The sequence below is a fragment of the Panulirus ornatus genome, chromosome 59 (genome assembly GCF_036320965.1).
Source record: "Panulirus ornatus isolate Po-2019 chromosome 59, ASM3632096v1, whole genome shotgun sequence".
In the NCBI taxonomy this organism is placed as follows: domain Eukaryota; kingdom Metazoa; phylum Arthropoda; class Malacostraca; order Decapoda; family Palinuridae; genus Panulirus; species Panulirus ornatus.
The window spans coordinates 4,891,487-4,913,986 of record NC_092282.1 but is presented as its reverse complement, the minus strand read 5'-3'; the positions used below and the strand labels follow the sequence as shown (position 1 = coordinate 4,913,986).

At 47.0% G+C, this 22,500-nt stretch overlaps 1 protein-coding gene across 3 annotated transcripts in view; it reads left to right on the top strand.

The window, feature by feature from the left end:
• tei (irregular chiasm C-roughest protein teiresias) overlaps window positions 1-22,500 on the top strand; it is a 210,146-nt gene that overhangs the window by 54,907 nt on the left and 132,739 nt on the right. For all 3 annotated transcript variants that reach the window (XM_071696674.1, XM_071696675.1, XM_071696673.1), the window contains exon 2: window positions 2,819-2,854. The gene's annotated coding sequence lies outside the window, so the exon portion shown is untranslated. The remainder of the gene's footprint in view (window positions 1-2,818; window positions 2,855-22,500) is intronic.

The following is a 22,500-nucleotide window of genomic DNA, read 5'->3' as shown; positions in this document are numbered from 1 at the left end:
TGGTGTCTGGTTCCTTACTGTGTCGCTCCTTGCTGTCTGGTTCCTTAATGTCTGGTTCCTAAAAGTCTGGTTCCTTAATGTCTGGTTCCTAAAAGTCTGATTCCTTTAATGTCTGGTTCCTTGGTGTCTGGTTCCTTGGTGTCTGGTTCCTTGGTGTCTGGTTCCTTTCTGTGTCGCTCCTCTCTGTGTTGCTCCTTACTACCTGGTCCGCTTGTGTTAGATCTGTGTACCAGTAACCATAATGCAAGTGTGTGATGTAAAAAGTCACTCATTATAACAATATATTGATTACTATACGTTAAGATTAGCATTTCTAATTGTGTGTGTGTGTATATATATATATATATATATATATATATATATATATATATATATATATGAAGACAGAATCCCACAAGAGAAAAAGATAGCAGAAGTTTACGGCTTACTTTAGCAAAAGTTCTTGCCAAATTAAATTACCAGACAGTTCACCCCGTTTGCTACGATATATATATATATATATATATATATATATATATATATATATATATATATATATATATATATATAATATATATAGGCCATAGCCATGCATCGCATCGCGTCGCTGCTGAAGACTAGGTTCTCCATAGCTTCGAAAATAAAGGGAAAAAAGAAGACATACATACGGACGAAGATTCATACGCTGGCAGCGATGTGCCCTCTAGCGCATGACTGTGAGACCTGAACTTTTACATTTTCGCTAATTGCGCTAAACTCCAGGTAAATTAGAATTCTTTCAAGGGTATTTACGTCAAAGAAAGAAAACGGAGAGGTAGGTGATACTTTAATTAGTCCCGGCGTTTGTAGTATACAAGAGTTATTGAATTCTGTATGAGCGTTGAGGATTGGAGGGCTTTGACGAATTGGCCCCATTACAGACAGACCCGTCTTTGAGAAGTGGGATGAAGTTTGAAGACTGATGGTTGAAAGACATGCACTGTGTGTGTGTGTGTGTGTGTGTGTGTGTGTGTGTGTGTGTGCTTGCGTGCTTGCATGTGTGTGTGTGTTTTTGTATGTGTGAGTGGTCAGAGCAGAATGCACATCAAGGTGGAACTGCAGTTCTGCGAAATCTTAAGCGTCTTCCTGTGTTATTTGACGTGGCTTATGTTATTTTTTGGGGGGGAGTGAGAGTAAATTCTCCTTTTTGGTATCATGTGTATTATTTCATGGTGGGTTCTGAGACTGTGTTGCCTCGGATCACGAAGAGGTTGGGGGAAGGGTTGGGGGGTCAGTAAAGTGTCTGGATCGAACCCCACTCCGTCAGACACCCTCTTATCATTTTCTAGTCTTATATTCACGTGTCCAGCCAGATTTAATATTTTGAGAAGCAGAGATGAAGTATGTCTCGCATTTATAGACTTCCACTAAACCAGAATATATATATATATATATATATATATATATATATATATATATATATATATATATATATATATATATATTACACTATTTTTTTGCTTGCAGTAAATGTGGACTCGAAAGTTGGAAAAGGATCAAGCATTTTCTCTATTAGTGTTGAAGTGAACCTGGCTTGAGGTTGTAATGATGAAGAATTTGATTGTGTTTGATCGTCATCCAAGCATCATATTATCGTAAATGGTTGACTTATATAATTCCGTTGGCCTTTGGATCCCCTTCCTTTTGCTGTTCGTTGATTAGCCCTCCCCATCCCTCATCTCATCGTAGGTTTTCACGATAAGCGAGATAAAAAGAAAAAAAATGTCTCCTCTCGCTTTTTTTTTTTTTTTTTTTTTTCATTCTAGTGGCTTGAGTTCGATCCCCGGTGAGGACACGCAGCCCACTCAGCTGTTCATCCTTAACCTTCCCCCACCTCCTGGTTGGGAGATCAATGGCTGCTACTATGTACGGTTTAAGGGGGGGCATAAAACACCACAGCTGCCACACGAGGCTTAGCCAGCTGACAGCCTGTTGACCGATCTAGAATTTCCACCCAAGGGAGTCCCGAGATAGATAGATAGATAGATAGAGAGAGAGAGAGAGAGAGAGAGAGAGAGAGAGAGAGAGAGAGAGAGAGACGTGGCCTTTACTGAAACGCTCTTCTTCATCCTACCAAGGGTTGTGTACCTTACCATTAGATGTTTACGACCTAAGGTTCTCGTGGTTATTTCCTCAAAGATTCTCCGTAAAAAGTTAGTTTACAGCACAGTAAATGGGTCCCCTTCATTGGATAAATGATGTCCTCTTTTTCTTTTTTTCATTTTACATCTTAACTCGTCTGTCTTTTAGAGAGGCACAGATTACAGTCTCAGATCAATTAAGGTCTCTTAGTGGGCCACTGATGGTCATCAGTTCGTGGAAGGTAGGTTTTTTTTTTTTAAGTCCATTGCTCTGTGGGACATTAAGAAATTCACACCATCAAGATAAGAGGAAAGACAGACGAGCGTCTTGGTACCACACACAGTAAAGGAGAAGGAAAAGGGGTCGAGTCATTTTTATACCAGCAGATGCCTGCTCTCTCTCTTTCTCCCTTTCTCGGAAGATGGTCGGCTGAATATTGCGAGCCTTCAAAAGAAGGGAGGCAAAAACAGTAATAACAGCTTCACAGAGCGTATATATTCCCCCAGACCGGAGAAGTTGTCTTTATTACCCACACCTTTTCAAAGGAGTGATATTATTCTCCTCGGGTTAGAGGCTTAAATAAAGGAAGTAATGATGACGATGATAGTGATAGTGATGATAATGATAGTGATGATAATGATAGTGATGATAATGACAGTGATGATGATGATATGAAAAGAAACTTTTTTGTACAAATCTTTTTTTCATTTTCTTGCAGGATGCAACTGTTGGGCCCGTCATGTTTTTAGTGAAGGTAAGTCATATCCTGGTCGTTGGTTTTCTGTCGACTTAGGTCATCTCGAAGGTAAGTCATGACTTGTATACAAGGAGCTTAGTTACCCCATAGGGTAAGCTTTTACCTGTTGCGCAAATGCCCCTTCCATCATCCCACTAGGTAACTCTTGATGGTTCTAGAGGACGTGAGCCTATCTGATTCTTGTGTGTCTGTTCGTGGTTGATCATGAGTATTCGACGTTTAATGGTTTCTTAGCGACGAAACGGTTCGAAGATTTATTTGACCCTGTTGGTTGCAAAGATTCATAAGAGGGCGAGGCTCCATTTGACCCTGTTGTTTACAAAGATCCATCTCACCTTGTTTACAGAGACTCGTAAAGTTCGAAGCTTCATTTGACCTTGTTTACAGACTCGTAAAGTTCGAAGCTTCATTTGACCTTGTTTACAGAGACTCGCAAAGTTCGAAGCTTCATTTGACCCTGTTCGTTACTGTAAAACAAAATCAGTTTTGCAGTTCGTATTCATTAAAACAGATATGCTAACCGCTACTCCAGACATATATTTTCCCCCAGATAATGTAAGTTATAGATGGTCAAGAATTTACATATTAATCACCCCAACCAAATTATGTATGATTTAATTTAAAAGTTTCGCCGAGAAATGAGATAACTGTCTTCAATAATTCTTATTTGGCAGACATATCTATGCCCTCCAGGACAAGAGGTGAATGTAAACGTGAATAAATAGTGTTGAGAGAAAGGCTAAAACTTTATCGATTTCCTGTAAAAGAAAAAAAAGAAAAATAAGCTTGTTGGATTTCTTCTCTTTTAAGATATATCGAGCACATTAATACAACCCCGGAGGGGGTAGTGTGGCAGCACTGCATCGTGAATGGGGTATTTAAGATAACACTGATGAAGCATTTAGTCTCTTTTCAAAACGCTTTACCAAATTTTCTGTGAATTTAGATAAGAGTTTTGGCTCAGCCCGTGCACAAAGAATGCCAAATGCCATCACTGCATTAGTGACTTAAGCAGTGGTTTATCTTCGTCCCTTCCTGCCATATAGTAAGAGGTCATAGCCACTTGTTAGCGAGGCTGGCTGGCAAGATATATGATTCGTGTATGTATATATATAACGTTATAGTCTTTATATGTAGGTATCCAGCCCTTAATCCAATCCAGTTTCTTTACGTACCAGAATAGTAGTAGTAGTAGTAGCAGCAGTAGTAGTAGTAGTAGGAGTAGTAATAGTAGTTATTATTATTATTATTATTATTATTATTATTATTATTATTATTATTATCATCAAGGGGGGCGCTTATTCCAATGTTGCCCCGAGATAAAAAAAAAAATGTTCATGTGATTTTCCTCGTCAATGAAGCGTTTTTAATTACGACGATTGCAGGAGTTGTGTGGAGGCAGTTCGACCCTTCCTTTTCTCTCGTATTTACTGACTGAATTATATCATCACGGTGGTCGAGCGGCGCCATAGTGGAGATTAAGGATCAACTCCCGCGTTTCCCAGGGAGAAACAGGTCAGTCACATGGACCTGGACTGGACTGGACTAGGGGAAAAAGTCTAGAATCGAAGTGAGGAAACGTAGGTCCGTGTGGGTTATTATCATTATCATGCGTACTGTATGGAAACATATTTTGCTTTTTTTATTATTATCTTTATCTTTTCTCATAATCTTTGGTCGAGGTGTGTGTGTGTGTGTGTGTGTGTGTGTGTGTGTGTGTGTGTGGGGGGGGGGTGATTTTTTTTTTATTTTTTCCCTAGAAACGCCCAACACAGTTGCCTTAACCCATTCAGTGGACATAATCTTATCGAAGATCTTTACCCTAATAAACGAAGCTTACCGTTATAGACGAAGTTTACCCTAATAGACGAAGTTTACCCTAATAGACGAAGCTTACCCTTATAGACAAATCTTACCCATGTAGACAAAGCTTACCCTAATAAACAATCCTTTCCCTAATAGACGAACCTTACCTTAATAGACTATCCTTACCCTAATAGACGATCCTTACATTATTAGACGAGCCTTACCTTACATTTACCCACACCTGAGTCCCAAGGCTTAGTTTCCTGTCGTGAGTCGTCAGTCTGGCACAATTCTGCCTCACAGCACCATTGATTGATCAAGCTGTTCGTGGCTGTAGCCTGCAGAGCCACGGACCAGTCAAAGCCCTCCCCCCAGCTAGCCGGTCGGGGTCGGGGTGAATGCGGAGTGTGTATCAATAAATGTGTATTTTTGCATTCCGGCCGAAATAAATCACTTACCATTTTCCCCAGACTCCATAATAACACACAGACTCGCGGGAGAATTAACTGCGGCGACTGTAAATAACGCAAATAGAATAAAACCCCTAAGCTTTACAGCCGACAGTAAAGTTAATTGAGAACAGTATATTTTGAATATGTGCAACAGCGTATCACGAACCCTCAGGTGGGTTTTAGACGCGCACACACACACACACACACACACACAACACACACGAGCAGCTACAACACATACACACAACACACACACGAGCAGCCACAACACACATGAGCAGCCACAACACACATGAGCAGCTACAACACACACACACAACACACACGAGCAGCCACAACACATACACACAACACACACACGAGCAGCCACAACACACATGAGCAGCTACAAAACACACACACAACACACACGAGCAGCCACAACACACATGAGCAGCTACAAAACACACACACAACACACATGAGCAGCTACAACACATACACACAACACACACACGAGCAGCCACAACACACATGAGCAGCCACAACACACATGAGCAGCTACAACACACACACACAACACACACGAGCAGCCACAACACATACACACAACACACACACGAGCAGCCACAACACACATGAGCAGCTACAAAACACACACACAACACACATGAGCAGCTATAACACACACACGAGCAACTACAACACACACACACAACACACACGAGCAGCCACAACATACATGAGCAGCTACAAAACACACACACAACACACATGAGCAGCTACAACACACACACGAGCAACTATAACACACACACACAACACACACGAGCAGCCACAATATACACGTTTCGTTTCTTCCATTATTTAGGTGTGAGACCTCGCCAACTGTGTGTTATTTGGGTGGGTAAAGCTCTACTGACACGCCTGTGTGGGACCTGGGCTCGAGAAAGTAAGACATTAGAATTGGCTCTTAGGAGCACACAGGAGCTCTGAGGAGGACGCAGACCCACAGCGCTGTGAGGAGCACACAGACCCACATTTCTCTGGGCCACACAGACCCACATTTCACAAGAGGACACAGACACAGACCCACACATCTCTGAGTACTACACAGACCCACGCATCTCTCAGGAGCACACAGACCCACCTCTTTCACACACACACACACACACACACCACAAATCAAAGATACGAAAACTCGTAATTTAAGACTTGGTCGGTCTTTCTTTCGTACTCATAAGCATGAGAGGTTGTTATGTGACACGTGTAACGCATGTAACAGTCACGTCACACACGGGCTGTGTCAGAATTCGCTACTCCTCTCCCTCATTTAGTCATGTGCCTCCGTTGCTCGTGTACCAGTGTGTGTGTGTGTGTGTGTGTGTGTGTGTGTGTGTGTGTGTGTGTGTGTGTGTGTTCCTTAGACAGGGAGGACGGGGTGGTTGTCATCTCCATGGGTAGCTTCCTCCTCCTCCTTTTCCGCCCCCCTCTTCTCCCCACCACTTGCGTGTTACCCCCCACCTAACCCACCTATCCATTTCTCTGTGGGTAGACCTCCGATTTCTTAACTTATCCCCAACCTATCTATCCCACAGGCCCCACGAGGTCGATTGTAATCTATCCTCTAACCTCCTCTCTCTCTCTCTCTCTCTCTCTCTCTCTCTCTCTCTCTCTCTCTCTCTCTCTCTCTCTCTCTCTCTCTCTCTTTTCCACCCGGGCCTCGCTCCTTGTGGTGGTGGTGGTGGTGGTAACGCCTCGGAGAGGCGCGCCACCTGAGTCCAGCCACCTGTGACGGAAACCACCTGTGACGGGGGACCCCCTGAAAGGAGTGTCTTTGGATAAAGACTACTGGTAGTGAAGACCACCTGTGACTGGGGGGGTGGGGGGGGAGGACGAGACACCACCACCTGTGGCTGCCATGATGGGGGGGAGGGGCGGCCGGCCCCCACCTGAACCGAGTGACGAGAGAGAGAGAGAGAGAGAGAGAGAGAGAGAGAGAGAGAGAGAGAGAGAGAGAGAGAGAGACTTTCTTGAACTTGGAACTTAACGTTCCGTAGGGGACGTGGTGTTGGTGGGGGGGGGGGGTGTCTACCGGTAAGACACCACAGAAGGTGAAGCAAATGGAATCATCAGTCGTCCTCTCTCTCTCTCTCTCTCTCTCTCTCTCTCTCTCTCTCTCTCTCTCTCTCTCTCTCTCTCTCTCCCGTGTGCTGGTCAATAACAAGAGTATCTCAGGGTCGCATTACCTGTTAAGGTGGGGCGCCTGCCTCCCCCACGCTGCACGCGTCCAGTATGTAAAAACTACGATCAAAGTCCAATTTACACGCGAGCGAGACTATTTGCTGACGTCCACACATTACTGAGCTTTGTGTGTGTGTGTGTGTGTGTGATTACTATCTGGAATTACTATTTGTGTGTTAACGGGGAGAGAGAGTTTTATACTCTTGTTGCCCCGTCTCTTAACCTTGTCTATATATATATATATATATATATATATATATATATATATATATATATATATATATATATATATATATATATATATTGTATATATTTTCCCCTCATGTGTATACTTACACCTGCCCACACCCCAGCTTAAGTCAGTGACCCACTTGTCGACCGGTAAAGAGGGGAGGATGAACACCTGGGTTGGATGAGGGCCCAGTGCTGCGCCCAGGACTGTTTAGAATTTGGACACCACTGCGTGTTCCCTTTTTTTCAGAGTGAAGAATACAGTCCTCTTTCATAACGTAGCACTGTCTTGCCTCATTTATTTCACACAGGCGAACTGCGTCTCAACCGAACCCCACACTTTTACACCTGGGACTCACTGAGCCCCTCACACACAGTGGCTGTCAGGGCGAGAATTTGTAACTCACAGGGCGTCAAATGTAACTCCCGAAGCCTCAGTGTCATTCCTGGGACCTCAGTGTCACTCGTAGGGCCTCCGTACATCGCTCCCAGGGTCCTCAGAGTGTCCCCACCCCCACCTTGAGAGGAGCAGATTCATCGCCAGTGTTGAAATGTCACTTCGAGAAGAACATTTAGTTTTCGGTGTGGTGTGTGTGTGTGTGTCGGGTGTCCGGGAGGTGATAGAGAATGATGGGCCCCCCGTCAGGTAATTAATTCACTGGTTAATGGCACACTGGAACCTCAGAAGTAATTACCGCCGACGATTAACCATGATTTATTCACTAATGAATGCAGCGGCGGTGGACGAAACGAGAGGATCAGACACACACACACACACACACACACACACACACACACAGGTATGGGAAGTCAAGTGTTGGGGGGAGTTTTTCTGTGGTTTGTCGTAGGGTCGATACTGCTGTGGCTCAGGGTGTTTGTGGTTTGTTTGTTTGTTTGTTTAGCACGGGAGGTGTGCGTGTCTGTTTGGTACAGGAGGTGTGGGTGTTTCCTGTTCGTCCAGGACAACAGCAGGAGCAGCAAATGTTGACGGCTCGTCCAGGGCAGCAGCGCAAGCTGTTCAAGGGCCCCTCGCCTCGCTGCCTCCTCATTTGCCTCCTACGGTAACATCTCTCTCTCTCTCTCTCTCTCTCTCTCTCTCTCTCTCTCTCTCTCTCTCTCTCTCGCGTCATGGGCCTCTGCAACCCCGGTGTGTGTGTGTGTGTGTGTGTGTGTGTGTGTGTGTGTGTGTGTGTGTATGGTAACCACTACGACCCTGGGGTATAAAGCAGCCATTACATTTATCGATTGTACAATAGACACTACGACACCCCCTCCCCTTTCCGACGTGTACAGCACTGTCTTGACTTGGTATCTTGCTGCCAGAACAGCAGACGGACTTATGATGTGGGAGAGCAAGTCATGTAGCATTTGATACAACGCTACAGTAGCTGTAGTTGTAGCTACAACAACAGCAGCAGCAGCAGTAGCAGCAGTTGTAGTAGTAGTATCAATTACGCTCGAGTTGGGCGTCTGACTTTGCCAGCTGTGTATAAGTTAGCGCCAGGGAGCCAACTCCAGGTAAACACACACACACACACACACACACACACACACACACACACACACACACGCACGCGTGTGTGTGTGTGTGTGTGTCTCCTCTTGAGCGTTCCATTATTGTGTCGTCCCTGTGACACTGCAGGTAAGAGAGGGGGGGCAATCCCCCCTCCCTCCCCAGTGAGTGGGCTAGAGTGCTTTCGTCTCTCTCTCTCTCTCTCTCTCTCTCTCTCTCTCTCTCTCTCTCTCTCTCTCTCTCTCTCTCTCTCTCCGTCCAGTCTACCCCATATACGCCACCCCAGCCTCCACCCTTGGAGACACTTGTCCCCTCCTCCTCCTCCTCCTCTCCTCTCCTTAACCACCTCCTCCCCCCCCCACCCCCCCATTCCAATCGTCCACCTCACCACCCCACCCTCACCACCCCACCCCACCACCCCACCCTCACCACCCCACCCCACCACCCCACCCTCACCACCCCACCCCACCACCCCACCCTCACCACCCCACCACCACACCCTCAGCATCCCACCCCACCACCCCACCCTCACCACCCCACCACCCCACCCTCACCACCCCACCCTCAGCATCCCACCCCACCACCCCACCCTCACCACCCCACCCTCACCACCCCACCCTCAGCATCCCACCCCACCACCCCACCCTCACCATCCCACCCTCACCATCCCACCCTCACCACCCCACCCTCACCACCCCACCCTCACCACCCCACCCTCACCATCCCACCATTCTTCTCAGCTTACCCACCGTGCGCCTCACGCGTCTCACGTTACTCACCGCATCCTAACCCATGACCCGCGTCTGAACTTACCTCATCCCGTCTCACATTACCTACTCCTGGCAACCCAGCACCAGCGGAAGATGGAACACCACCAGCCACCCACAACAACACTGGAAGGAAGAGCAAGGGGACAGAACAGCAGCTGCAGCCATCTGCAACAGCATTAATCTTACCCTTTAACAACAGGATTCATCGTATGTAGAAACTGCACCCGTGTGGGTTGTACTGGAAACTACAAAAACCAGCAGGAGTAGCAGGAACAGCAGCGGTATCAAATACCACAGCAACAGCAGCAGAACAACGCCAACAGTAGCAGGAAAAGGAGGCAGGAGCAGCAACAGGAACTTCAACAACAGCTGTAGTGTATGGAACATCAATAGAGACACAGAACAACAGATAAACGTGTTTGTTTCACGTGTGTAGTACAGCCCGAGACCTTGTAAGAATCCAGCAACATACAGTGGGATAATGGGAGGTAGAGCAGCAGTCGTGTTACTGTAGTAACGAGGGAAGTAACAGGAGTAGAGAGAGGTGTTGTGCCCTCGTAACAAGGGCAGTGACGAAGTTTAGAAGCAGAGGTGTTGTAGATAACAAAACCAGTTGCAGGTATATAGGCAGGGGGTGTGTGTTGTTGTCGTAACAAGGGAAGTAACAGGTATGGCAACAGTGGCTTTGCCGGAGTAACAAGGGCAGTAACGGGTATGGAAACAGAGGGTGTTGCTGTAGTAACAAGGGGCGTAACAGGTGTCGCGTATGAGGAAAAATAACTACAGGATGTTACAGTTGATACAACGCAGAAGGACGGCGTCGAGGACGAGGGCGAGGACGGCAAAAGACGAGGACGACACCACGTCGACGTCAACGCTGGCGAGGACGGACGCGAAGGACGCCGAGCGATGCGTCTCTCTCGCGAGCGTTGTCCAGCCTCGCGGAGCGCTTCCGTTGATGGGCCCCGTCCCGCCTTGCCATCATGAACATTTTATCGGTCACCAAGTGACTCTTAAATGTCAAATGTTTTGCCGCTGCCACTCCGGGAGATGCCCATGTTTACACCTCTCCCTGCTGCTGCTGCTGTCACTGCTGTGGTCGCTGGTGCTTCCTCTCTGCTTCTGCTCCTCCAGCTCAAGCGGTGCCTCGGTCTGCGAGCGCGTGAATGGGGGCGGACTAGTGGTGGTGCTTTTGCCCAGTGTTACTACTCGGGGTAGATGCCATCGCGAGGTTGGTTACAGCTTGGGTGTTACGGGGGGGGAGAGAGTTAAGCTTCGATCGCACACACACACACGAAGCCTAGGGTTGGCATCTTGTCATTTTCACTGGAGCCAGATCGCTGCATATGGTTGTCTCGTCCAACGGCGTCACCATTAGATGTCGCTCCTGGTTATCGATTCGTGAAGGGTTAGACTCTATAATAGGTCGGCGGGTCGATACACTATTAAGTTCCCCTGCTGTGGCCGGGTCCCCTCCTGACACAGTTCTGGTTTTGGGTCTGTTTTTATCTATTTTTCTTTCTACCATTTCCCAGTTGAATCATTACAACGAAACATCAGTATTTTTTTTTTTTTAGAAGTACGATTTCCCCAAATCCACAGTTTACCGTATCTTTCGTGAGTATTTGTCCCGTTTAAAAGTTAATATTTCGTACTTTTCCCACAGCGAAATGTTCTGTGAGCTGTCGCATACTTAAGCAGGCTGCATCTCATTCCGCGACGGCAAGTAGGTCGTAAACCTTCTTTGTAAAAGTTATGAACTACTTGCTCTTAACTTAATTGATCCGACCCAGAATATTTATTAAGAACACGATTGTGGTTTTTTTTTGGGGGGGTTTTCTTTTTTTTCCCCTCCACCACCGTACAAATATGAGTTTAGATGAATGTTTGTGTGACAATGTTTGGGTGGTAACGGTTGTATTGTTCCGCCAGACGCTGGGATACCACGGCGGCTTTGGAATAATTCTCTTCAAACACACGACCTACCTCTCCCGGGCTCTCACATGCCTCCATCCCGGAAAATTAAAACCGTCCCTTCTCGACCTCTTCCTTCAAGGGGCAGACTTCATAACGTCTTGCCCCGAAACCCGAAGGATATATACGTAAATATACATTTTTCTTACACCTTGAAATCTCCTCAAAGGAGGAGTTGGGGAGGGAGTGGAGTGGAGATAGCAGCGAACCCATCCCCTGCTGTTTCTCCTGAAAGGGTAGCTCCCATGATCTCCCATAGCTTCTCAGAGGGTAGTAATTGCCCTCTCCCACTTAGCAGTTCCCTTACGCGACTCTGGTTCAGACTGTCGAGTGAATTGAGCCAATCAAGACGAGGGTGATTTTCTCTAACATTCCGCTTCGTTAGGGAATCGAACCCTCAATACCTTCACAGATACACCACTTTAATATGATACGTCCCAGCATATCCAGGGGAGAGTTCCGTTTCGTGCAGGTCATTACTGCATATTAGACAGTAAAATGCCTTTTGACCTCACACGCACTAGACGATATATGTCTCTACAGACAGAGACTACAGACAGTAAGAGTAGATGACTCCCTGTCTCGAGGCTTCACTTATTAGTGCACCGGGGTATGAAGCAGAGCCGAAGCCGTATGACGAAGGAGGAGGAGGGGTAGTAGTGCTACTTCTAGTGGCTCGAGATGTATGTCAAGCTCCCTCTCTCAAAACTTCCACCCCTTCTCCACACGAGCCACTTGACACTCTCACTCTCCACCACCGCCAGAGGAGGAGGAGGAAGAGGAGGAGGTGCCTATCTGATGCCACCGACCCTCCTCAGGTGGTTCGCTCCGCCCGTTCATCCCAGCTGGGCCACACAGTAAAGAGGATATGATAATAGACGTAGATAGATATGGGAAGATATCATGTGGCCAGTTGTAGCAGTGGGATTCTAAACGTGAAAACGATTGATGTGCTCTTTCGTTCAGCTATATATTTGCTGTTTTCCTACATCTCTCTCTCTATCTATCTGTCTCTATCTATCTCTTTATCTGTCTATCTATCTGTCTGTCTATCTGGTGATCTATATGTCTGTCTGTGTCTGTCTGTCTGTCTATCTTTCAGTCTATCTATCTATCTATCTATCTATCTATCTATATATATATATATATATATATATATATATATATATATATATATATATATATATATATATATCGTGGATAGAGCCACAGCTCCAGCGTCAAGCCATGATATATCGTGCTCGTACTGTGTGTCATGTCGTCCGGACACGACAATCTCGTTGGACAAACCACGAGCAGAACAGACGACCTGACGCCGCCCTCGGGCCATATTGCTGGCTGGGGGTCTGGCTGGCCCCTGTGATGCGCCCACTGCTGGGAGGGGTTGTTGTTGTTGTTGTTGCTGTTGTTGTTGTGGGTAACGCGTTTTCTACCGTTGCGCTGGTAAGCCGACGCCGTCGCCTGAAGTGAGGAGGAGCGCTTTGCGTATCGTTTGACCGCTGCGTCGCACGCGTGTTCGTTAGTTCACTGACTCTCTCTCTCTCTCTCTCTCTCTCTCTCTCTCTCTCTCTCTCTCTCTCTCTCTCTCTCTCTCTCTCTCTCTCTCAAAATGACGGCATCACAGGTTCACAGGTCATCATGTTTGAGTGCTCTGGGTCCTTTTAAATGCCCGAGGTTTGGGACATGTTTCTTTCTTAAAGGATCTTAAAGGATGATTTATGAAAGGAGGACACGAAGCTTTCGCTTGGAACTTTCGAATTCTCGACTCTAGTATGCCAGAGTTGGCTCCAGCCTCCAGGATATGTGTGATGATACCTTATCTAGACACAGACTTTCGGCTCCGCCCAGGGTGTATATGTTTGAGATATGCATCAAAGAGGGAGGAGAGAGAGAGAGAGGCGCAGTTGACTCCTAAATTAATCCTCGAAAGTTTCTCATTTTATCGCCCTTCTGAATGTCGTGTGTGTGTGTGTGTGTGTGTGTGTGTGTCCGGCCTCCGCCTGGCTTGCTGTGCATGGCCGGCCTGGTTGCAGACGACACACTGTGGCTGATTATATCAGTACTGTCTCTTAGTCTCTGGTCTCTCCCCCCAGCCAATAGCAGAAGCAGCCTCGCGCCAGTGGCGATTACGATCTCGCGAGGAAGTCCTCGGGTCGCTGTGAAAATATGATTCTTTTTTCCCTCCTCCTCCTCCTCCGCCTCTCTCTCTCTCTCTCTCTCTCTCTCTCTCTCTCTCTCTCTCTCTCTCTCTCTCTCTCTCTCTCTCTCTCTCTCCGCGTTTATCCAACTGTACGTGCATTAATGTGTTTGTCAAAGCGTTCGATAGATTTATTTTCAATATATGTCTTGCATGTGTCCGTTTGTCTGTTTGCCTGTGTCTTGTCTGTCTTATTTTTTTTTCTCTGACGTATACACATCAGGCAACACTCCCAAACCCTCGCAGGATGACATAAACAGAGAATTTATTTTTTTTTTTCAAGAACTCCGTCCAGACACTGTGGGTGTCAAAGGTAGATATTTTCCTCCTCTCTCACAACTGTTATTTTTCGTCCTCAGAACAGCCCCTTGTTCGTGCTGGACGTGTATTGTCCTCCGCGAGGGAGTCATCACCACAAATACAAAGTTAATTGATCGACTAGGCAGAAGCTTTTACCGACCCCCAGCCCCACACGCTTTGTGAGGGCGACTGCCATCGCGGAGAGGGAGCGCATGACACCTTGGTGACTGTCATGGCTTAGCTAGGGGGTTTGAACTGCCTCACTTCACCTCCTCGAATGTATAGTCCTGGCGACCATAGCCCTGTCATTGGGTTTTGAACACCTGTGTGTTTGTTTCTGATCAACCATACTTATGGTTCGCATTACTTTAATGGCTACGGTAGGAGTTACTAAATTAGTTACTGCATGTGGCCACAGTTGACCCGTTTAGGAATGTTACATGCAGCACCGAACAGCCTGACTGAACACAAGAGCGATGCTACAGCTTAGCTTGTTGTGGCGGGTTTAAGAAAGTCATTCATGTCATCTTCTGGTATACGTTGAAATATATTTAGCTTTGCCTAACCTGTTGTCGCTACTTATAAGTAAGCTTGTTAAGTAAATAGTTATAAGTGATGTGTATGCTCTCGACTTTTTATAAAGCCTTTGAGTTTACTGAACGGAGTTTCGGCCCTGGAATTAAGCAGCTCAAATTTCACGGCCCAACGGCTCCCAAAATTGAACCAGTATCTCAGACTTGTAAAATCACAACGACACGCCCGCCCATTCTCATCTTATCAAAGCCATTTATTGTAAGTTTACGTTATTTACAAGACGTGGAATGGTTGCTAAACACATTTGCGGTCAACGTTTTCCTGGAAAACCTTCCCTTAATATAATGTTGGAAAGGATTGGGGAGAGGGGGGGTTTGTTGTGAGGATAAAGTTTGACCGTCGCCATACGAAAATCAAGTGAGGTCTCTCTCTCTCTCTCTCTCTCTCTCTCTCTCTCTCTCTCTCTCTCTCTCTCTCTCTCTCTGAAAACTTTAAATCCCGCGTCTGTTGTGTCTTGTGTGTTCGTCCTGTCTGTGTCGCCGCCGTACGTCGTAGGTAAGCGACGTAATGTATATGAGCCTTCACGTATGTGTAGCCACGGCGTGCGTCCGACCGATCTTCTTGCGGAAGAGGAGGAGGAGGAGGAAGAAGAAGATATTCCATCGCTTTGGGTAAATTGATATTTCCAGTACGATTGTTGGACACATGGGTGACCCAAATAATGACTTGAGATTGATGACAATTTTACCAAAAGTCTTCTGCTGTCTATCTTATAGATTTATGTAACTATCATTTGCGAGTCTTTCCCAAGACGTCATGACTTACGAAGTGACTGACCTAGCCACTCATCCACCCGCCTGTCGCATCTGACCCGACCTGTGGCGCGAGACGACATCCAGCCTGGCATCGTGAGGTCACTGGTCCTCCCTCATCCGTCCAAAGAGAGAATTGTTGACCCGACGATTGATGGGTAGCGATTCTTTCCAATGGGATTCGGTAGCTTGGAGAAGGTCTAGAGCCAGACAGATGACGTTCCAAAGAACTTCAGTAACAAAGGATCACACACAGAGGATGGCTCGTCTGTGTGTGTGGAGAGAGGGTGTTGCGATCGAGCTAGAGATAAGCAAAAGGCCCGGGGAGGAGGAGGAGGGAGAAGCGATTCGAATCGCCTTGAGTGCTTCTAAAGCCTCATTCGGCCCCCGGATTGCGACGGCGACAACAACGCAAGGATGTCGTGAAGTGAATCTTTTAAGGAGACAGTCTCAGTCGTTCGTACCACGTTGAAGCAAGCTTGCTCGTGAGAGAGAGAGAGAGAGAGAGAGAGAGAGAGAGAGAGAGAGAGAGAGAGAGAGAGGGGGGGGGGGTGTTCAAAAGCTGTTAATTGTGGTTTCAGGGAACTTCCCAGTTTCATAGAGACAATACTTTGCTCACCTCGAGTTTCGTGGCTCCGAAACAACAACCCCCCCCCCGAACCTCCCCACACTCGGCTTTCCCAGATGTTTGTTCTGCCCAAGTTTCGCTTCGTCTCTCCCCCGCCAGCCCCACCAGGCACACCAACACGGAACCCAACTATAATTACCCCCACACGGGCGGGATCGAGGCAAAAGCTTTAGTCTTCAATTCTTTTCTTTTTCTCTCTCCCTCCCTCCTCTTCGTGTGTCGACCAGTTTCATTCACCCTTTGGTTTCCCCGAGGCTTCGAGTTTTGCCCGTCTTCAGCGCCAGGCCCCGCGCTGCCACACTCATGCCGGCCGGCACTTAGCCATCGAGCAGAAATATACTCAAAACGGGTTTACTGAACAGTTACAAGCACTAGGCGATAATAACCGGACTCCTTTATGTGGCCGTATATACGAAGCGGCCGTTAGTGTGGGCTGATAATTGTACCGATCGGCGTGCTCATTGGCCGTTCGCTGTGTGAACGACCCATCGTGTGAGCGAAGGGCGAACGTGAGCCAGCTTGGACCGTCGTTCGCCAGTAAGTCACCTGGTGCTTGACGCGCCTCGTTTACCACCGGATCGCGTGATGGCCCCAGCAGGATCTCGCCTTATGACGGCCAACCCAGAAATATGGCGGCCTTGTGATCGGATAAGACGTCGCTTTATAACCGGCCGTGTTCGTCCGGTTGTCGTGGATTACGTCTGGGTAAATGCCCTTCTAGCTTACGGGGACTGGGAAGAAATGGCTCATTCTCCTGCACGTGGTGGCTAATTGCCTTGCACGTGCTAGCCTATTGGCCTTTGCGCGTGCTTGCCTTAGTGTTTTGCATCATGCCTGATCATCCTGTCGTAAAATAAAACGTACATTACCTCTCCTCAGATTACAACATAAATTCATATGTATTCGTCAGTATTAAAAAGAAGACAGTGAGAGAAATGATTTTTTTTGAAGACCTGTGTGGAAAGTGATCCAGTTTTTGGTTTTTGAGGAAGTTAGATATGGCCCACTGGGTCATTAAGACCCCTGTGATTACGTTATGTGACAGTGTAATTTTTAGGAGAGTATAAAGTGTTTTAATTGGTTTGTATTGTATTGTGTACACAATACGGTGTGGGTAATTGCCTGTGTGTGTGTGTGTGTGTGTGTGTGTGTGTTTCAGGACGTATTCAGGGGTCGTCTTCCTTAATTTTTATACCACGATGGAGAAATGTCTCCCCTATTACTCTACTCAGCCTCGTTTCTTCCTCCCTCCCTCCCTCCCAACTAACTCCCCTTCCTTCTTCACCCCCCCTCACCCCCTCCCTTTCTCCCTTCATCTCCCCCCCACCCACATCTCTCTCTCTCTCCCTCTCTCACCCTGTTACATCTATATAGAGTCAGTCGTAAGCCTACTACAGTTGATGGCGAGGCCTGGAAAAGGTGTGTGTGTGTGTGTGTGTGTGTGTGTGTGTGTGTGTGTGTGTGTGTTTTGGCCGCCTCTCGAACAGCTTATTGATCGTGTATTGATTACATCTTAACAGGAATCCAGTGGCTTGGAGTGTGTGTGTGTGTGTGTGTGTGTGTGTGTATGTGTGTGTGTGTGTGTGTGTGTGTGTGTGTGTATGTGTGTGTGTGTGTGTGTGTGTGTGTTGATGCTGTTCTGTGGCTGTTCTGTGGGCCAGTTTTGCTCAGGGTGTTTTTTGGGTGGGTTGTGGTGTTGTAGGTGTTCTGTTGATGGTGTTCTGTTGATGTGTACATTGCTTTTGTCTACGTCTGTGGCTGTGGTGGGGTCAGTGGTGTGTGGTGGTGGTGGTGGTGGTGGATGGTGGAGTTGGTCATATCTATGATTGTGGTGGCTGTGGTCAATTATTTTGACTGTGTTGGTGATGTTTCTGGTCGTGTTGGTGATGTTTCTGGTCGTGTTGGTGATGTTTCTGGTCGTGTTGGTGATGTTTCTGGTCGTGTTGGTGATGTTTCTGGTCGTGTTGGTGATGTTTCTCGTCGTGTTGGTGATGATTTTGGTCGCGTTGGGGATGTCTCTGGTCGTGTTGGTGATGTTTCTCGTCGTGTTGGTGATGATTCTTGGTCGCGTTGGGGATGTCTCTGGTTGTGTTGGTGATGTTTCTGGTCGTGTTGGGGATGTTTCTGGTTGTGTTGGGGATCTCGGTGGTGGCGTTGGGGATGTCCCATGTTTCTCATGGTGATGGTGATGTGGAGGAGGAGGGGGGGCGGGGTCATGCCTGTGTTTGTAGTGTTGGAGAATGCAGAGTACATAGGCTACCGAATGACTGTGTTTGTAGTGTAAACAGGAAGTGTAACATGCAGGAAACACATATACATACATGCATGTTATACACCATGCATGATGAATGCATGGTGCGAACGGGCGTGAGTACATGGACTGTACATCACGTACACATGAATGAATCTGGGGGTAACGTACATGTACTGTGTAATAGTCGGTGGTACAGTGGTTTGATTAATAGTGCGACGGTACAGCCAGTGGCACAATGGTACAATCACAGGTTCATTGGTGTAATCAGTGGTACAGGGGTGGAACGGTACAGTTATTGGTACAGTGCTACAATGGGTGCGATGGTACAGTTATCATTGGTGCCGTGGTACAATGGTGCGATGGTACAGTTACCATTGGTGCAGTGGTACAATGGTGCGATGGTACAGTTACCATTGGTATAGTGTTACAATGGTGCGATGGTAGTTACCATTGGTGCAGTGGTACAATGGTGCGATGGTACAGTTACCGGTACAATGGTACAAGCATTGGTATCGTTTCTCCCGTGCTGAATGAAGCGCCACCTGTTATCAGCGGTAGAACACGGGGCGTGTTATCAGCGGTAGAACACGGGGAGTGTTATCAGCTGTTGGCCCTTAGGCCCCGTTTACCATTGTCTTGACCCGGGACTACTGGCCAGCAGAGCAGCAGCAGCAGCTGGAGTAATACAACAGCAGCAGTAGAGTAGGTGGTGTAGCAGCAGGAGCTGTAGCGGCAACAGCTGTATTAGTATGGCCAGTACAGCTACGGCGTCTACAACAACAGCTAATGGGGCAACCACATAGCAGCAGCTAAAGGAACAGCGTTACCAGCAGCAGCTAAAGGAACAGCGTTACCAGCAGCAGCTAAAGGAACAGCGTTACCAGCAGCAGTAGCAGCAGCAGCAGTGAAGGCTGTTCCCTTCACAGCAGCTGAGGTGACCACCAGTAGCTCGTCTGTAATGTTTTATTTCCAAGTTTTTAAACTCAACGAATTTATTCTTTTTTAATTTTTTTTTTTTTAGATTCACGGAAAGAGGTCACTCTTGGCAACCAGAGATGGGAAGAGGTCATCCTGGGTCACCAAGAGATGGGAAGAGGTCATCCTGGGTCACCAAGGGATGGGAAGAGGTCATCCTGGGTCACCAAGGGATGGGAATAGGTCATCCTGGGTCACTGAGGGATGGGAGGAGGTCGTCTTGGGTCACCAAGGACGGGAGGAGGTCACTGAAGGTCACCAGAGACGGGAGGAGGTCATTACAATTACCAGTAGCTGTGTAGGATCGTTGTCCCTCCTGGTTGCCATGGGAATGTCAACCATATCTGCAGAGGCGGACCCACTTATTAGCACTCTCTGTTACCACAGTTCAATCATTTTTTTTTTTTTCTTCGTTTTCCAGGTCAGGAATCGTCAATTCAAATCATTTTGTCGAACGAAGATTGAGTTGGTCGAGAATCCAATCACGAGCGTTCAGGTCGGTCGTCAGCGTCCTTATTATTATTATTATTATTATTAATTTTTTTTTCATTTTTTTTTTTCATTTTTTCATCGTTCAGCCGAAAATTCTCCTTTTGATCCGCGTGTGACGTCATCGTTGATGCCGTTGACCTCGTCAGGTCCAACAACAACAACACTCACTCACCCACCCTCCCTTCTCCTCTCCTCTCTCCCCTCCCTCTTTTCTCCCCTCCCCACAAGCCCTCATTTCCCTCCCCTCTCTCCCCTCCTCCTCCTCTTCCTTCCTTGTTGTTGACCCCTGTCTCTTCCCTCATTCTCCCCGTCCCTCCCCCCTTCCTTCCTGTCCACCCCCTCCCACCAGGCTTCCACCACTGCGTGGTGTCAGAGCAGATGGTTAGGCTGTGTGTGTGTGTGTGTGTGTGTGTGTGTGTGGTGGAGGACATGGTAGGTGAAGCATCTGCTGTTTGCAGATGACGCGGGTCTGGTGGCAGATTCCAGAGGGATGCACCAGAAGGATCATGATGACATTTACGGATGCATCTCTGACGACTTTAAAGTATTTCAGATCCCATTTGGCCGTTCCTTCCGCCATGACCGACTGGGTCTGCCCGCCCACTCCTCCCACTTAAACTCCAAAGTGGTCTTCTGCCTCCGGCCGGCCCTACTCCACCTCCAGTGGTCTCCAACTCCACCCACTGTCCCCACTAGACTTTCTCTCCACTCCACCTTCAGTCTCACTTCACCAAGTCCTCAAAAACTCCCCAATCCCACCTCTCCACCTCCATCATTGCCCTACTCCACCTACATCCACCACTACTCCACCATAGCTAGCGTCCTTTCCCCCACACTCATCTCCTTCCCCATCCCTTACTTTACCCCCAACGCCACTAGACTCCACCCTTGCTCCACCGGCCCCTTCTCGGTTATCCCCATTCCAATCTTCTCGGCTACCCCCCCCCCCCACCCCCCCGTCTCCCCATTGGCGGCGTCGCCTGAGGTTGAGCGCTGGTAATGGGTTTGTCCGGGATGTCGAGTGGCTACATTTTGTGTATCTTTTACGCCTCGCCCTTGTACGCTTTCTCTCAGCGTAAATATCTGCGCACCCCTATGAATGAGAGAGGAGTTCCTCAGGTCGAATAACCCCCGCATCTTCACTACAAACATGTTGAACAACCCCGTATCTTCACTACAGACGCATGATAAAAAAAAAAAAAGGAAATGTGAGGTCTCTCTCTCTCTCTCTCTCTCTCTCTCTCTCTCTCTCTCTCTCTCTCTCTCTCTCTCTCTCTCTTTCGCTCTGCGAGACGTAGAGGCTGGCGGATCTTCACCTTACGTCCGGGTTGTTCTGGACAAATATGAGAAGATTTGAGTTTTAGTGAAGGAATAGAGACGGTGTGTGTAACACGGTATGAATCATGTGTACGCGGGAGTGTAAAGTGGTTGGCTTACGAAAAGAAATCTTAAATCCAAAAGAAGGAACAGAGAAGGGGGCCAGGTGAGGATATTCCCTCAAAGGCCCAGTCCTCTGTTCTTAACGCTACCTCGCTAATGCGGGAAATGGCGAATAGTATGAAAGAAAGATATATATATATATATATATATATATATATATATATATATATATATATATATATATATATATATATTGGAAATTAATGTATGAGCTCTGTGATTGACACAGTGCTAAGTGAGGGTTGTACCAAGTACAGAGCTCTGTACGGTTGTACATAGTAGATAAGTGCTTTGATTTAGTACAGTGTTATCTACATGCATGGATATCTGTACAGAAAGAAATTACAGATACTGCCACCCGCCAGGGGAAGAAGATAAATTTATCACAGAGACACAGGCTATTCACACGTTTGTGCTTAAAGCACAGACATGTGTTTCCCTTTGATTAACTTACCCCACTGGAAATACAGAACGTACATTTGCGACACGGTTTTTATGGATACAGAAGGAGGAAGTTGTTGTTGTTTATGTTTACCAGAATTTTAGTATTTGAAGTGTTCCCACGTACGGATGGGTATAATGAAGTATGATGTATTTATCTCTTAGGCAACATCTACACGTAAGTTATTTATCCTCTTGAGATTCAGACGAAGGAAGGTGATGATGATGACACACACAAGGACAAAAACACACACACACACACAGGAAATGCCACTTGCCCTACCCAAAGATCTGCCAACCCATTTCTTAGAAGGGAAGTAGCTGAAAGAATAGTTACCCTCAGATTAAAGTGGTTCTTAGAAGATAACAGCCTTTATAACTGGAGTTTTCTCTAGGGAACAAACGTATCATCTCTCCATTCATGATTGGAAATTGAAAGACTGCAATGTAGCCTTCTTCTTCAACATACTGTCACAATGTCCTTAAAACTCAGCAACGTGGGTGGAACACGCCCCCATTCCTGAGTGGAATCCCACAAGGCAGCATTCTGTCACCAACATTTTTTATTATAACCTCCACAACAAACATCTTGGCTCCAGGA